The following is a 19161-nucleotide window of genomic DNA, read 5'->3' as shown; positions in this document are numbered from 1 at the left end:
GAGGTATCACCTCACACCAGTTAGAATGGGCATCATCAGAAAATCTACAAACAACAAATGCTGGAGAGGGTGTGGAGATAAGGGAACCCTCTTGCACTGTTGGTGGGAATGTAAATTGATACAGCCACTATGGAGAACAGTATGGAGGTTCCTTAAAAAACTAAGTGTAGAATTACCATATGAGTCAGCAATCTCACTACTGGGCATATACCCAGAGCAAACCATAATTCAAAAAGACATATGCACCCCAATGTTCATTGCAGCACTGTTTACAATAGCCAGGACATGGAAGCAACGTAAATGCCCATCGACAGACAAATGGATAAAGAAGATGTGGTACATATATACAATGGAATATTACTCAGCCATAAAAAGGAACAAAATTGGGTCATTTGTAGAGACGTGGATGGATCTAGAGACTGTCATACAGAGTGAAGTAAGTCAGAAAGAGGAAAACAAATATCGTATATTAACACATATATGTAGAATCTAGAAAAATGGTACAGATGAACCAGTTTGCAGGGCAGAAGTTGAGACACAGACGTAGAGAACAGACATACGTACACCAAGGGGGGAAAGCGGCAGTGGGGTGGTGGTGGGATGAATTGGGAGATTGGGATTGACATATATATACTAATATGTATAAAATGGTTAACTAATAAGAACCTGCTGTATAAAAATATAAAATTAAATTTTAAAAAAACCCCAAACCAACTGTATACACATTAAAAAAAAGAAACAAAAAATGAAAAGTTTCATATTATACAGTATATATTTTTTTTGTTTTATTTTCAATCATAGTCTCCTGCTCTTTGTGGATCTTCCTTACAAATACAGCAGTTGCTACCAATGACTAAATGGGTGATACCGTGGAATACATTTAAAATTCATCAAGCATTACAGTCTGACATGAGATGCTTCTGATTAAAACACGAAACACCAGATGGTTTCCAATGTACTTTAGTTAGTTATCTATGCCTTGATTTGGATTTGGTTGGCTTTCCAAACTTCTTTTTACCTTCTTTTGTAGAAACTGGGTAAAAACACTATATCTGGAGAATAAGTTAATTGCTAAGGTGGGGCAAACATGTCTTAATCATGCCAAATGCCTGGTAGTAAGTGAGCTGGAATCATCTTAATAATTTAATTTACAAAATTCAAACTGGCGAGAGACTCAACAACACTAATGATAGCCAGTTGACTAATTAGCTCTGCAACAGTCTTTCCAATTTTTTAAAGCAAAATGAGCCATAGTTGTGAACCTGGGACAGCAGATAGCTTCCTGTTAAAAATCTGTTTTAAAGCATGGGAGTGGGGGTGGGTTTAACAATAGAGGTAGTCTAGTGCACATAGATTTCTTCTGCAAATGACAGCATGCATGTGGCATTTGGAAATTTAAACTATATTAAACTGATGAAAAATTTGTTTCTTTATGTAAAACAACAAGCTAATCCAAGAATGATCTGAACATATTTCTCAATAAACAATAACATATTGTTAAAAAGACTCTCTTTTTGTTGTTTTTTTAAAAGGGGGGTTATTTTATTATTTATTGTTTCTTTAATTTTTTACCCAAACTGTTACTTTGCTTATTGCTTTGAGAAATAAAAAAATATGGAATCTCCTTTAACCAAGTAATTTTAAAGATTTTTATGGTCATTTGTCAGATCTCCTGTCTCTGTAATATTCAGTTTTAGTTCAGAGGATAACCCAAACTATGAGCAACATGATTATGTTGCCAGTTTTAAACTTTACAACCTAGACATTTAGTTCCCTTAATACCCACAAGGATCTGCCTTACAGAAATATGTAGGGTGGGAGTCATTTCTTCTGTTTTTGGAGGTTTCCAAGCATCCTGTCATGCTTTAAAAATCTGAAACTATCTAGAAGAGAAAGGGAAACAAGACTGAACCAAGGAACCAACAGTGTGAATAGGGTGGAATATTCCAGACTTGCACTTCTTGGAATAGGTAGCACAATAATATGGCACATCAGGGATACACCTTTGGGAATTGCTCATAACTCCCAACCACAAAGCCACATCAGCCAGGCATATGGACATTAGCAGCACAGATGATATGATTAGAAAAAGTCTGAGGACCTCTTTGCAACATAGAGTGGCTGTAAATTTCAGGCACACGTGGTAGATGGTAGCTGGAACAAATGACAGTTAAACACCATGTAGATATTTGACAGTTCTTTGTGAATGAACTGAGAAACATATGCCATCTTTCATTAAGTTGGTAATTCAGGAGGATGAAGCGAGGTACACTTACATACCTGCAAATTGACACTAGGATTGAACAAGGGTTGGAACTGGTAGGAGTGTGTTATCATTCTACCTAGTTGTTCATTCATAGATTCAGGCTATATAATTTTACTTTACAGAGGAAAAAATTTTAAGTGGTTGAATGTATTTTATAACCAGCAGTGTCCCCGTGTATCTGATGATCAATAAAGGAACTCTAGCAAGGCAAAGAACTCTCAAGGAATCAGCAGGTTCTTCTCGGTTGCCTAGGAGAAAGACGTTCTTAACACAAGCCAGGTATCCAGCGGTTTTCCAATTGAATGTAACATGCTATCTTGATTTTCCTTCTGTTGGAGCAGGTTTGCTTGCTAGAGAAAAATAAATTACTTACATGTTCCTTACGAGGCTGACCCCATAGAGATCAATCTACTTCATTATTATTAAAAAGCTCACAGAAACCATTTGTTTTAACATATATTTTCAAACATCAGTGGAAGAGTAAGATTGTACCAGAATTTCAATACTCAGTTTGGAATTATTCTAATAATACTTCTGCTGCTTCAGAAATTCAGCTTTCCAGATGAAACTCTAAAATGAATGAAAACAATTCTCACTCTTAGATGAGGATGTGTGTTTTCTTCGGCACACTTTAAATTTCATTATGGCAATCATGTGCAAATGATTTGACCTTCCTTCCTGTCAGGATAGGAATACATCTCTCACGCGACAGAAAGATGCTGCTCTTCTTCTCCTGCCCAATCACCCTAAAATTATATACAGACTGGGGACTTGCTCTCTACCAAGAAAGGGAAAGCATTAAGATTCATACAGTGTTTAAAATGAAAACAAACACACATTGCCATCAATTTACTCTATCATTTTTGATCACTAGAATGTTCTCCTTGGGAAACTTCATTACCAATTTTGCATTTTGGAATGTCATAAGGTGTTGCTGGTATTTCCAGCAGAGGCAAATATAAGGTTGTTTCAAATGAGCAAAATTTAGGTTTCTGTCTCTATACCTCATTAGCATTAGCAAGTTCCAGTCTCATAGCAACCCAGATCTGATGATGAACACCTGCCAGCCCAGATGGTTTAGGAAGAAAATTTTTAGCCGAATGGAACAAAGTTCTGCTGTTGAGCTGTCCAAGCCGTTATTTAACAGGGAGGCTACAAGAACCCTGAACTATTATTTTGGAATCGTAATAAACAAGTATCTCCAAAGTTGTCATGTTCAATTGCCATCACTTCTAATGTGTAATGCCCCTACTTTTTAAATTTGTGTAAATAATATATAGTTCTTATGTCACTACACATATTACAGATGATATTGGATGTCAATTGGTATGGACATAGCACTGCAGCAAAATCAATCGCATCCACACAATTATGAAAGAGATGCTGGTATTTTCATATTTGCTTTTAAATAAATCCAATCCTTGTTTCTTCTGATGAACTGGCTGATGTCCAAAATACTATCTTCTGAAATAGGATCTTGAATAGAAATTGAGTCAACTATTCCAGCCTACAGTACTTTCTCCCTCATCTGAACCACAACTTTACTGTTTGTGCCATTCCATTGGCAGAGAAAAGCATATGGCAACAGAGAAAGGGCTGGATGGGAAGTCAAAAGTTCTGCGCTGTTGGTTATCCTTGTTCTGTTGCTATTATTTTTGTGACCTGATTAAGCTAATTAATCTGAGTTTTCCTGTCTGTAAAATAATTTGGAACTAAATGACTAATTTAATTTTTTTCTAATGTGGAAACAAAACTTTCTTCATTATTTTTATATGTACGTAGTTGCTTTACACAAAAGTGAATTCCTTAGAACAAAGACTGCACTTTAATGTCCCCAACCAGTGGCACAGAGTTGTACAAAACCAATGCTCAAGAAATATTAGTTCCCTCATTGATTTCCTCTTCGGTTAGTGGAAATTACAAAGGTTATGGACTTGGGTAGAGGATTTACTACTTTTTAGCTCTGTGATCTTGGGCAAATTACCTGAGTTCCTTGAGCCTCTCTTTCCTCATTGTACTTACCTCATGAGATTGGTAAGAGTATTAGCAAATTGACACACAACATTTAGTGTGTTCTCAGTAAACTTGAGTTCTCATGCTTCACTGTCTGTGGTTACTAGCACTGAACATTGCATAGAGTTGATATTTAGGGTGATACCATGCAGTAATTAAGAAAATCAGAAAGTTTCAAATCTAGCTTTGCCATCTCCTAGCCTTGTGACATTGTGCAAGTACTTAATCTTTGTTTTTCTCAGTTTCCTCACCTTTAATGGAAACAATGGTAGTATTTACTTCATAGGACTTTTATGAAGAGTAAATAAATTTAACACAAGTAAATTATTTAAAGAGAATAAAACACAGTATTATTTAAGTTTAGATCTTAGTTTCAGTTTTACAAATATCCATGATTTAGGGTTGTGAGAAAAATGTTATTATAATGTGGATTGTTCTTAAACTTCTATCTTATATATTTGATATTAATTATGTTCAAGATGAGCATGATAATTATTCTTGAATTTGGCAGATTGTGTAAAATGTACATACTATAAAATAACAGATGAATGTGTTTTTTAAGCAAATTTTTATAGTTTACCTTTCTTAATTACATGCTAATCAATATTTTAAAAGAATGCAAATAGATTTCTTGCTTACTCTGTACACATTGTGTTAATTTCTGTCTTTCTAATCCATGTATATTCACGCATCTTCACGATATGCTAATGATAGTCTAATCTTTTTAAAACCACCAAATTCTGCTATGTTTGCTCACTTCAGTGATACACGAAATTTGTAAATATAGTCTATCTGTGCTTTTTCATCAGTTTAACCCTCAACTTCTTTCAAACCAACATGACTGTAGTGTTGCGATGTTATTCAACACCATAGCCTCATAGTTAAGAGGACTGTATCTTTTAAAATTATTGAAGACCTTTCTTATATTTGGTATGTGTCTTTTTTCCCATATGTAACAAACAAAATAAAACATAGTACATTCTAGGAGACTGTCTCCCAAGTATTTCTGGGTGTTAACTGATAAGATATGATGTTCCTTGGGTTAAGAAAGATGGACCACTGACAAGGGTGTTAATAGATGGTAAAAACTCAAAAAAGCTGCTGGAATGGAAAATTGTGGTCCTTTGCCCAGGCCAGTTCAAATTAAAATCACAAACCTGGAGTCCATTGATTGAAGGAGAATCCTGGAAGCCTTGAGGAAGGACCCTACAATGCTTCTGAATATATACAATAAAAATCCTTCCCCCTTAAGACTTGTGGTTATTTGCAGATCTGTGTGGTCTAACATTGATACCTGGGAAACCAAAACATCAACTAAAATAAGAGATTATGGAGGTCAGGTGGAAATAAAGTGTTGGGTAAATCTATCTTATAACGTTTCTAAGAATTTCCACAGACACTATGTGATTATTACCCCAGTCCTGGAATGTGTACTTGGAACTGATGTATTTAGCAACTGGCAGAATAATCACATTTATTACCTGACTAAAGAAATGAGACTTTATTGTATGAAATGCCAAGTGGAAGCCCCAGAAACTACTGGAAACTATCCTGCCCCTGCCAAGATAGTAAATCAGAAGCAATAATGCCTCTGGGAAGAAATGGCAGGGGTTTTCATGTCATTACTTAATTAGCCTTTATAATCCTTCCAAAAATGAGATGAATGAATGGTCAATGAGTATTGACAGTCATAAATTTAACCAGTTGGTAGCCCCAATTTCAGCTGCCATGTTGAATGTTTATACTTTTATTTGAGCAGATCGTTAAAGCCTCTGACACTTGGTATGTGGTCATTGATCTGGCAAATGTTTTCTTCTTGATCTCCTTCAGTAGGGAAAATCAGGAGCATTTTGCCTTTGCATAAAGCGATGGCAGCCCTCAGTTCCTGCCCTGCCCCAAGGATATGCTGACTCTCTTCCTCTCTGTCGTGATATAGTCCCCTGGGGGGGATGTCGATTATTTTGATGCTCCACGCATATTGTACTAGCTCACTATACTGATGACAGCCTATGAACTGAATCTGATGAGAAAGAAGAGGCAAGTACTCTAGATGCGCCAATAAAATACTTACATGTCAGAAGATGGGATTTAAGCCCTTAAAGAGTCAAGGATCTGCCACATTAGTAAGTTTTAGAGTCCAGTACTCTAGTAGCTGAGTTAGCCGCTCTAAGTTAAAGTACAAGTTGTTCATACTTTGTCACTTTTTTCCTCTAAGAAAAGGTTCAGCTCTTTGGGCCTCTTTAGATTTTTGAGGCATTACAAAGAGAATTTTAGAAAAGCACTTCAAATCATTGGTTAGGTAACATGAGAGGCTTACAGCTTTGATTCGTGTATAGAGGAAGACAGTGGGTCTAGGCTGCAGTGCATCTGCTCTGCCACTATAATTGGCAGATCCCATGGTGTGAGGACCCTCGGTGGAGAATGATGCTGTTTGGTCTCTGGCAAGAGTCACAGCATAGATCATGCTGTCTGCAGCTCCTTGAGTGCTACTAAGCCCTGGTAGAGACTGAGTGCCTGATCATGAGACACAAAGTGACTAAGTGGCTTGAGGTCCATCACGAGCTGGGTTATCAAATCCAGAAAGTGATAAAACAGGGCAGGCACAGCAGTAGTTCATTTTTTGATAGAAGTGAATTTGGCATGAGTAAAGTTATGGAACCCGAAAGTAGAATGGTGGTTGCCAGATGCTGGACTGTAGGGGAAATGGGGAGATGGTGGTCAAAGGGTACAGACTTTCAGTTATGAATACATTCTGGGGAATCCATATACAGCATGGTGACTATAGGTAAATAGTACTGTGTTGTATACTTGAAATTTGCTAAAAGAGTAAATCTTAAGTGTTCTCATCACTCCCAAAAAAGATAACTATGTGAGGTGATGGATGTGTTAATTAACTTTTATGGTACTCATTTAACAATGCATATATAGATCAAATCATCACGTTGTACACCTTAAATATATATATATTATATATATAATATATAATTTTTGTCCGTTATACCTTAATAAAACTGGAAAAAATGATCTCACCCAATTAAAAAAAAACATATGAAAAAACACTCAACCTTATCCATTTTAATGTAATGTAAAAACTAAAATAAGAAGACCTTCAGGGGACTTACTTGGTGGCGCAGTGGTTAAGAATCTGCCTGCCAATTCAGGGGACACGGGTTAGAGCCCTGGCCAGGGAAGATCCCACATGCCGTGGAGCAACTAAGCCCATGCGCCACAACTACTGAGCCCCTGTGCCACAACTACTGAAGCCAGTGCACCTAGAGCGCATGCTCTGCAACAAGAGAAGCCACCGCAATGAGAAGCCCACGCACCACAATGAAGAGCAACCCTCACGCAACTAGAGAAAGCCTGCGTGCAGCAACGAAGACCCAACACAGCCAAAAATAAATAAATTTTTAAAAATTGGAAAAAAAAAGACGACTTTCGCATGGATGAGATTAAGCAGTTTGATAATACGTTGCATGACTAAGAGTAGGTAGGGAACCTCACATTCATACACTGTAAGTAGTTCTGCCTCACAATCTGCTTCATGCTCCTTGCTCACGTTCGGACTCATATACTTCTCTACTACTTAGTGTGTTCCTCTCTTGTTAAAGTTAGTAAGGAAGATTTTATTCCAGAGGGGCTTTATGTAATGGAAGTTTTGCATTGGGAGAGAGAGATTGGACTCAACTCCTAATACAACAAGGACAAGTGGAGATTTATGGACAAGGAATAGGGTGGGGTGGGGTCAGTGGATAAAAAAATTGCTAAGAGGGATTCTTGCTAGACCTACTCAATAGGAGGTTTTGCTGAAGGCAGGCCAGGGTGATAAGATATCGGGTGGGGCAAGAGGAATTTGATCAAATATCAGGATGGGGGATTTTTCATTAAACTGCCTGAGCAGGATTCTTGCTAAAACTAGACTAAGGGGACCAAGAACAGAGACCAAAGATGAGGCCTAGTCAAAAAGGGGACTCAGGAGAGCCTAACTCAAGTTTGATCAAGGAGAGAATCTTTGACCATCCTCACTTAGCTTCTGACTCTTACTTATCATCTTCTGGTTCTTCTCTTTAACTTCCCCTCGGCTTATCTGCTTTGCTACAGATCAAATCCCGGAGACAGAGTTTTAGGTGAAGTAGAAAAGGATAGCTTTATTACTTTGCCAGGCAAAGGGGAACACACCGGGCTTTGGCCTTAAAAAAAACTATGTGTCTCCACCCCAGAGGACTTGATGAAGGGTTTTATAACAGTGGTTCAAAGGTGGGGTCTCTGACAAGATTAGGGTGTGAGCAGGGCTTCCACCCCCTTCATCTCTCAGGTGGTCTTAATCTTGGTGAGCTTCTCTGGCCCCTTTAATCTTGCCTCAGGTGGTTTCTTGGCTGTTCCTCCCTTGATTAGCAACTGTTCAAATCCGCCCTTTGGAACTCAGGGAAGGTCATGGAGGCTGGAGTCTTGCCTATAAGAAATGGGGGACAAAAGGAGGTCTCTGTGTCCAGGCTCCACTCGGTTTCAGTGCCTGGGAGCCCCCCAGAGCCCCACTCGGTTTCACCCTGTCTTACCCAAATTTCTGTAGAGGCCCAAAACTCCTCTTTTTATTCTGCAGGAAAAAATCTCTTTCAGTTTCATGTTTTAGCCTCTGGTCCCAGCCCTGCAATTCAGAGGATTCAGCTCTGGCTCTCTTCTGGCTACACCTCTCCATAGAGGTCAAGGGGCTAAGGGGCTAAGGAAGGGGTGGATCTACCTTGAGTCCATGCCTCTTCCCCTTCTAGACTAGCTCTGGGTCCTGGGAACCCTTGAATTCCCTATCTAAATTACCCTAAGCTGAGTTCAAGGGTCTGTGCCCCAGTGCTGACTCTCTCCACACAACCAAGGAAATCCAAACAGTCTGGAAACTTCTAAGTTCAAATCTGGTCGTCCACATTGTTATAAGGATACATTAGTCAAGGTAGGAGGATAGGACATATTTTATGTAATGGTTTGTTAGCTTGCTTTATAACTTTTAAATATAAGGGCCTCTATTTGTATCTTGCTCTGGGCTCTGGAATCTTTTGGCAAGGGCTGGTCAGAACCACCAAACCTATGCTCCTTAGGCAGAGTGTGGGCTCCTCCCCGACATCAGAAGGCTGGTCTCTTGTTCCCTGGTGTCATACTGAAGAAGAGTGACTCATTAAAATATATTCTAGAAAAAGCCCTGAAGACCCGTGGGGGAGCGGGGGTGGGTAGGGCCTGATGAGTAATTGCTACAGAGTGTAAATGTACTTTCAAAGCCCTTGTTCTCTTGCTTATGTAAAGTACAATCCTTTTTGGGCTCCAGCTATAGTTAAGGCCATACAGTGAGTACTCAGGTAAGAAACAGATTCTAAAAGGAAGAGGATGTGCCTGAGATGGAGCTAGGAAAAGTCCTCTGAGGCAATGGGAACGTACAATTGCATTTTACAGGGCAACTCTGATCCCCTCCAACGGCAGCTTGGTAGAGAGCACACAACATTTCAACAAGGCATTCAACTTGTTTTCTTCACAACTAGTACAAATAATCCAATTGGGTAACTGCTTATATCTTTGTGGCTCAGTGGAGAAAGAAGCTTGGATGTCTGAAGAGGTTTATGAAATCTGCATAGCCCTCACCTCACGAGATAATATAGTACTCACTTATGTTCCCCTCACATTGGAGATTCAAGAATAATCTCAGGGGTAGAATTCTATCTTTAGTTTTCTACTTAAAAGACAAGCAGTGAAGAACATTTTCTCTAGGGGACGGAGTAACTCTGCCTTTTGGTTCCCATTGACATGCAGAGCTAATCACTGGGGAGAAAGTAAAAAAACAAACCAACAAACAAAACAAACAAAAAACACCCAAACAACTACAAATGAGTGTTGAGACCATTTGTCTTTTGGAGCAAAGGAAGACAGAACATATTCATTTGTTTTTTTAAGACTTAGCTAATGTCTCTTTGAAGGAAAAGACAACAATGCCACCAAAAGGAAAACTGTGCCTGAGATGTCAGCCTCCCCAAACCTGGAAGGCCTGGAGCAAGCAGTGTCCTCAGGAATAAAGACTAAGCTGAATCTGTAAGGTCCTGAGCTATAAATCCTGGTAAACCTGCCAAGGGTAATTCAACTCTCAGCCAAGTATAACGCAGGAGAGAGTGTCACCCTCCTTCAGAGAACCTCAGCAGCTGGGAAGCTGGTCACTAAGCCGCAGATAATGGCAAGAACAGCACAGACACAAACACAAACGATTCTTGAATGCGAAGGACGATTTTTTCATTCGGAGGACTTGTCCCTGACGTCCAGCTTCAGCCTGCCGGTATATGAGCAAGCAGGACCAGCTTGTCATCCACTGCAATGTACCTGAGTCTGTGGGGCAGGGAAATCCCCAGTGGGATTCTGAACTTCCTGCTCACCTGAGCATGTGGGGGCTTAAGCAATTAATTTGAGTATTAAAATAGATACAGTCCTATATATGCTATGAGCTTCTGAAGTGGATATAGGATAGAATCTGAGTATTATCCCAAATGTTCCCTCCCAAGGAATATCTCAGACCTCAAGCATTCATGTCATACTACCAGTAATTCTCATAGTCTTTATTTTTGTTAAGTCATTGAAAACTTTTGTTGAAATTCAAGTGCTATCTAGATCATCGATTGAACATATGTTGGCTAAATAAATGAATGCTACATAGAGAAGAGGATAGCAGAATTCCAATACAGTAGATTGGTTGCAAAAAGAAACGAGGCAAATTTAAGTAAGAAAGCAGGAACAGTTTTTCAAAGGCCGTTACCGAACAGGTAACAAACCAGAGGTATAGAAACCAAGTCTGAAAAATTCAGAGAAGCAACTTATGATGTAATTGATAGGGCTCAGGGCAGGATGTCCCAAAATATGCCACTTTGGCGTATTGATTATTTTTAATTAAAGTTACTAAGAAGCAGCCTGCACAAAAAGGACACTAACCCTCTTCTGTCCCCCTGAAAGCAGGAAATAAATCTCTCATGTGAAAGGTACCCTCCCTGTACCAGGAGGTAGAGAGACATCCTTATCACTAGAGATAGTGAAAACAGGGCTGAGTAGGCTGTGTAAACAAAGCTTGTTACTTCTTTACTAATTTATTATCCCAAGCCCAAACTTCTTTTTCTTGTCAATTTCTCACAAATTTATTGTTTCTTTGTCTAAAAGGTATAAAACTGTCTGCTTTGGTCACTTCTTTGAGTCTCCTATTTCTATGATCTCCCATGTGTACAAAATTTAAATACGCTTTTTTTTTCTCCTGTTAATCTACCTTATGTCAATGTAATCTTTGGCCAGCCAAAGAATCAAGAAGGGAAGAAGGAAAAGTTTTCCTCCCCTACATAATTTTTCTTTTCCTATTCTAGGTCTGCATCTTTTGTAATAATATAGTTGTACCCAAAAAGGATTCTATAGTTTATGCTGAGAATAAAAACCAATAAAAAAGTCTTGAGTCCTATAAATGAGGTCATAGTTAAGAGTGCCTAGATGTCATGAGAAGTGATTGGAAATGTGGATCAATGGTGAAGTGGGGATGTTAGGTAGACTGGGGCACTAAAAGGAGGAAAACTTACAGAAAAAAATGAACAGCACAATCTTTCCTTTCTGACATCTTTGCCCTGTTGCTGAGTGCAAAACAACTTGTTTTTTCCCAAATACCAAGAGGAAGAATACTGCATATTCTGTGTCTACCTGGTGACCACAGAAAACTGTCTATCCAAGACCACTTAGATCTGGGAATTCCCTGGTGGTCCAGTGATCAGGACTCCATGTTTCACTGCCGAGGGCCCGGGTTCAATCCCTGGTTGGGGAACCAAGATCCTGCAAGCCATGCAGGTGTTGCCAAAAAAAACTTGGAAAAAAACCCCAAAAAACAAAAACCACTTAGATTTCAGTCAAAACAGTAGCCATAATTTAGGGAATATACTTGGCTTAAGGAGAGTGACAGCTGATTTCATCAAAACCATCCTTATCTGATTGAATTGACTTTCTAAACAACATCTGAGTTTTCAAACCTGAGTTTGAAGACATTGTTAATAAATTATTATTAATAGAAGATATTATTAATATAAGCACATTCTGAGAAATGTATCTTAGTGGCTTTCAAAACCTGGCTACACTTTAAAATCATCTGGAGAGCTTTTAAAAAAATACTGGCGCCTGAGCCCCACCTTAGAATAATTAAATGCAAATTTTGGGGAATAAGCCTGTGACTTGGTATTAAAACAAACAAACAAACAAACATCCCTCCAGGTGATTCTAATGTGTAGCCAGGGTTTAGAAACACTGACTTGATGAGTATTGTTTCCTACATCCATTTTTACCTTGACATATTTGTATTTTCACTGAGACAAACAGAAGATATTCAAGTTTCTGTTTCCCTGAGAACTGACAGAGTTGTTTCAAGGAGTGATAGATTGTATTATTTTACCACAATTCTTGCATCCTTACCACCCTCTGCCGTTGCATCCCTGTTGTTGGAATATATTTTTCCAAATTATTGACTTCAGACTTGGCCATATGACTTACTTTAAGTAATGGAATGTGGAAATGACACTTGGTCAGTCATCTAAGGCCTTAAGAAGCGTGGCAAGTGTCCACCAAGACTCAGAGACCTTATTCCTTCCCCCCCATTAGGAGAGCAGGTAGCCTTTTGTATGGTCAGGCCACTCAAGATGGCTGTTCTCTTGCTCTCTGTACATTCCCTACTCAACGAGTGCCTGCTTCACCTACACCCTACTCACATGACTGACCTTCTTACGTACTTGCCCCAGGCCCTAGCTAGTGATTGTTCTAGCTTTAGATCAGAACTTTCCACTATGCTTATCAAAGGGGCAGTGAGGAGTGTGCCCTTCTGCTGGTTTCCCAGGTAACCGATGAGCCAACATGACATCAATTCCTCCTATAACTGGTCACACCTGCCCTCCCCCACAAGCAAAGACTGCTGCCACATTCTTCCCCTCACAGTTGGCCACACACAGTGGGGTGGTGTCATCATTCCAAGACCTTGCTTCAGACATGTAAGATGCCCCTATCCATTAAACCATTGATCCCATTGATGTCTCTGTTGCTGACTCTGGGCTCTTTCTTTGGTTTTGAAGCTGGTTAAGCACAACATTGTAGACAACCCATTGCAGGCAGCCCAACACCATTAATCTTTTGACCTGAATCCAGGAATAAAGCTCTATGGAGATAGTCCCTAACCCAAAGTCTGGAGTCCCACCTCATCCAGCTAAGCCAATCTGAGTCTATCCAAAACTGCAACCAACCTATATAAATACTATGAATATGAAATAAACTTTCTTGATGTAATCCTCTGAGATCCTGGAGTTTTGTTTTTAATCCAGCATTATTGCAAGAAAAAAAAATGAAACTAATATACAAGTCTTTGTACATAATCTATGTATCAAGCAATAGCTAGCAAATAATAGGTGCTAAATAAGTATTTGTTAGATTAATCTGCTTTTATGCAGTTCTCACTTAAATTTGATGATACTAAACAAAATTGGCAATCACCAAATTTTAAATGTTTTAAATTTAGTTTATTTATTTTAAAAATAATGTGATGATTATTAGAATTTAAATTAATTAAACAGACTGTATTTCTGTTGTCTGCTAGTTATTTTGTCCATTTATAAAACAGAATATAAGTAAGTATGCTTATCATTGCTCTTCCTAATAGCCAAATAAATCAACTTTTCATCTAGATGAGTTTGTGGAAAGCATCTGCCTTCTTAGCAAATGTGTATAGATGAGGATCAAACTTTGCCCTGATTTGGCAAATGTGTATAGATGAGGATCTAACTTTGCCCTGATTTGGAAATACTACCCCTATCTCTAGGATACTGCCAAATTTTCAGTTAAGATTCAGAGAAATCAATTTATAATTTAGAAATCTATGTATTGAGTCACTGAGATAGGTTTTCTCATTAATGCCTAGAAATTATTAATAGCAATAAACAGATACTTCTTGAGCAGTAACAGGGTCAAGATGAAGAGTTAATGGGTAAAAACCCCTGAAAATGTCTTTTGTGATATATTAGGAAGTTATACAGAGTCGGGCAAGCAATCATAGAAATCTCTGAAAGAGAAGATCCTACTTCGAAAGCAAAATACATCTTAATCTCAAACTGTCTTTTTGAAACTCTCTTTGTCTTGGTAAAACACAGCGATTCATTTTAGAAAATGTTTTAGTTCTTTTTAATGTAAACCTTTTCATTTCTAAAATCATTTTCTTAAGTTTTTCCTTATGATAATTATAAATTATTTTATATCTGCTTTTTGATGATCCATCATTGATTATTAAGGGATTTAGATACATAAAGTAGAGGTACCAAATAAATTATCTTTACATTTTGGGTAAAGCAAGATGTAATTATGTTGTCACTTCCTCATGTTTTGAGACTTATAAGAAAGCATTAAATAGATGCAAAAAATACTCAAACTTCTTTAGACTATGAAACTGCCATTCATATGTGATGCTATTTATAGCAAAGGCAAAAATAGCACAGCAGAATAATACAAGAAATGTAATGCTCACACAAATTGGCTTTGGTGTCCAGGTGTCTTTGTAAAAAAAGTATTAATTTTACAGTATCTTGGGGACTAAGTTGATGCTCCACACATAACCCACAGTGTCACAAATGTCCTTAGTAAACCACACTCCCAATTGCAAAGCCTTCACACTTAATATAGAAGACTGTCACTCTGTGCTCACTGAGTTGCCAAAAAGTGCTAGCAGGGTTACCACTATATCACCTACCTTCCCTCCTGAGAAGGGAGAAAGTAGACAATTCAAATTAAGTGTAAAAGAAGTCAGTAAGTAGGGTAGTGCATTTTGATCCCAGATATTTGTTTGAATCTATGCTACATGTTGGCTAAAGTCTTATTCCAGGCATGAATGTGGTCCTACTGTAAGCTTGCAGGAGACTTAAAATATTGGGTTGGCCGAAAAGTTCGTTCGGGTTTTTCTGTAAGTTGTTAAGATGTTACGGAAAAACCCGAACGAACTTTTCGGCCAACCCAATGCTTTAATTAGGATGCTAAGATTCTCCTGCAACCAATAAATAGTGTCCTATGACTAAATGTTATATTGTTATCCATTTTCTCATGTTTTCTCATTTTTTTCCCCACTCACAATCATGAGTTAAGTACAACTCTAAGGTGAATTTGTGCCAGATTTGGATTCATAAATATTATAATACCAGAAAAGTTATATTTCTATAAGGAATATATTTTACGAGAAAAAGTCATAGACCAAGTCAGCACTCCGCTGTAGGCAGCCCAGGGGCAATAAGACATAAGGAAATATTACGGATAATGTGTATCTTCTTTTAAGAAAGTGCAGCCAGGCTGCTCGGTCCTTTTGTGAGATGGGACCTCCTAAAACTTTTCAATCATGGATTAGTTGAATAAAGAGACGATCTTAGAATTCCTGATACAGTGAAGATAAGATATGAGGTAGAAAAACTGTAGCACCAAAGTTTATGGAAACCAGTTGTGCCACTAAGAAATGATGGAACCTAAAGCAGTAACTCACATTTAATCAAAAACACCATCAGAATTTAAAACAAAAGTGGTGAGTAGAAGGAAGAGATGATTAAAGGAGAAAAATGGAGAAGTAAAACACTATTTATAGAACATATATTACTTGTAGGGCATTAATTGGAGGACACTTATGTATATGTTGCAAGGTGGTTTTTTAAAGTTTGACTTCCCACCTTTTCAAGGATCTAGTGTTTCATGTGCATACCTCAAAAAAGTTAAAAAAAAAAAAAAAGATATGGCCTATTCCTTATAGACATGATTCTTAAATTAAAATATTATAGAAATGTGGTACAACCCTCAGTCCCCACATTTTTCATCTATAAAATGGACAGATAGAGCTAAAGTCTGAGTTCTGTTCAGTATTACATTATATGATTATTAAGTGAATAAGTAAGTTACTTAATTAATGGATAAAATATATTGAGACTATTCATAATGCTCAGTGAAGGGATTATTCAGTCTAAGTACTCAGGATCTCAAAGACTATTTGCATGACATTCCAATAGGAACTAATATTTTGCATGTTTTCCTTGGTCATATTACAAGAAGATACACTACACTGATTAGTTTGGCAAAAAGATTTGCAAGAGAGGGATATGCTGTAGATTTCTCCATATAAGTGTATGGCAACATTTTCTATCCCTTTTCACCATACATGGGACTCCATCCCTGCTCTATCAATGGAATTTTAGGTTGCATTCAGTCTTCTGCTATCACAATTAATGGCACAAAAATTAGCTTCACACAAAAGTCATTTTGTATTTTTGCCAACTGTATATTTTGAATACATTTCTAGTAGTTAGATTACTGGACAAAAAGTATACTTACCCATGTTTTATATTTTGGCATTTAGAAAGAATTTTAGCTGCATTCTAATCATTTTCTTTATATTAATACATGTGTGTTGTACATTTGTCATATTTGTTAACAAACATAAAAAAATACTAAAATAAGCTAGTTATGTCCTTCTTTCTTATCCAGTCTCTCATTTGAAACCTATGTAGCAATTAGCAAGTTTATTCTAAGTACTGTCTCCAGTCCCCCTACATGAGGCTAATCCTTGTACCATAGAAGGTAAAAAGAGATAAGAAACATTTCTGTACACTTATATGGAGTAATTTACAGCATATCTTATTAAGTGAAAATAGCAAAGTGCTGATATTGTTTGTAGTATTCTACCTTTTAAGTAACAAAGGATGGACTTTTAAGTAATGGGGGGATGTTTATGTATTCTAAGAGGAATGATGGACTAGAAAACCAAAAATCAATAACCTTCTTCTAAACTTCAGGTGGGAGGGGAAACATTGTGAAAGATGCACATAGAAGCAAGGCTTCTGTGAATGTAAATTGTTTCAGAGTTTTCATTCTGAATTCACATAAATGCATTTCCTAACTTAAGAAGAATCAAAGTGAAACCAAAAAGGGAGAAAACGAAATCCATAAAAAATTGAAAACATATTGAAAAAAACAGACCTTTTTATATACAAAGTTGGTGGCATAATGAGAAAAGAAGAACATTATTTCAAGTGACTTTAATACATAGTATTTTTTCAACAGCTTTACTGAAGTATAATTTATAACAAAAATTTTACAATAAAATTCACTCATTTTAAAGTTAAATGTAGCTTGATGAGTTTTGGCTAATGTATATAGTCATGTAATCTTCACTATAGTCAACATGTAGACCATTTTCAGACTATTTCCTTGAGTTCTTTAAGAGTCAATATTGTCCCTCAACTCTTGACCACCAGTGATTACTGATCAATGGTCACTTTGCCTTTTATAGAATTTCATATAAATATAATTATCAGTACGTGCTGTTTTGTGTGTGTGTGTGACCAAGACTGCATTTTTAACTCTCCTCCTCAAAGCACTATGTCTGCATTTTAAAGACACTTTCTCTAGCACTCCTCTTGACTCTGGAGAGTATTTTATTTTCCTTAGGTGCCTATTCAAGGGGCTGCTAGTAAGTTACCATCACTCCCTCCTTAGAGTAGAGGGTGTTTTAGTCTGAATGTGGGGACGCTTGGTTTAGGCCCCAATGTCTGTCCTATATACATTTCCCTTGAATTTTAGCAGCTCTTTTGAAAATGCTGATGCTGGCCCAACTCCTCATGAAACATGTATTGAAAATTAGATCCAAACAATGACTCTGGAATATCCTAAGAAAGTAAGTTGACTAGTCCTGAATTCTATAGTTAATGGACTTGTGTAACTAAAAGAAGAGACATAGATAGGAACTGTCCCATATACAGGCATACCTCAGAGTTAAAAATGCAGTCTTGGTCACTTTCCTGGTGATTAGGTCCCCAGTGTAGTTCCTGAAAACTGGGATTCCAATGCCTCAAAGAGAGGGAATTCTGCTGGTTGAAACAACTTTCTATTTGCAAAGAGTTGTGCATATAAAAATCATGTTTACATTGTACTGTAGTCTATTAAGTGTACAACAGCATTGTCTAAAAAAAGTACACGACTTAATTTAAAAATACTTTATTGCTAAAAATTACTAACCATCATCTGAACCTTTAGTGAGTTGTGATATTTCTGTTGGTGGAGGGTCTTACCTCAATGTTGATGGCTGCTGACTGATCAGGTCAACTGAATGTTGGGGCGGCTGTGGCAGCTTCCTATAATAAGATAAGAATGAAGTTTGCCACATCAATTGACTCTTCCTTTCACCAATGATTTCTCTGTAGCATGCCGTGTTGTTTGACAGCATCTTTATCCACAGTAGAACTTCCTTCGAAACTGGAGTCAATCCCCTCAAACCCTGCCACTGCTTTATCAACTAATTTTATGTAATACTCTACAATCTTCATAGCCTCTTCACCAGGAGTAGATTCCATCTCAAGAAACCACTTTCTTTGTTCATCTGTAACAAGCAACTTCTCATCCATTCAAGTTTTATCATGAGATTGCAGCAATTCAGTCAACATCCTCAGGCTCCACTTCTAATTCTAGTTCTCTTGCTATTTCCACCATATCTGCAGTTACTTCCTCCACTGAAGTCTTGAACCCTTCCAAGTCATCCATGAAGGCTGAAATCAACTTCTTTCAAACTTCTGTTAATGTTGATATTTTGACCTCTTCCCATGAGTCACAAATATCCTTAATGGCATCTAGAATGGTGACTCCTTTCCAGAAGGTTTTCAATTGACTTTGCCCAGATTCATTACAGGAATCACTATCTATGGTACTTATAGCCTTATGAAATGTATTTCTAAAATAATAAGACTTGAAAGTTGAAATGACTCCTTTATTCATGAACAGGTGTTGTGTTAGCAAGCATGAAAACAATATGAATCTCATTGTACATCTCTATCAAAGCTCTT

Source organism: Balaenoptera physalus (genome assembly GCF_965194825.1).
Source record: "Balaenoptera physalus genome assembly, chromosome: 13".
NCBI lineage: Eukaryota > Metazoa > Chordata > Mammalia > Artiodactyla > Balaenopteridae > Balaenoptera > Balaenoptera physalus.
This window is presented reverse-complemented; position numbering follows the sequence as displayed.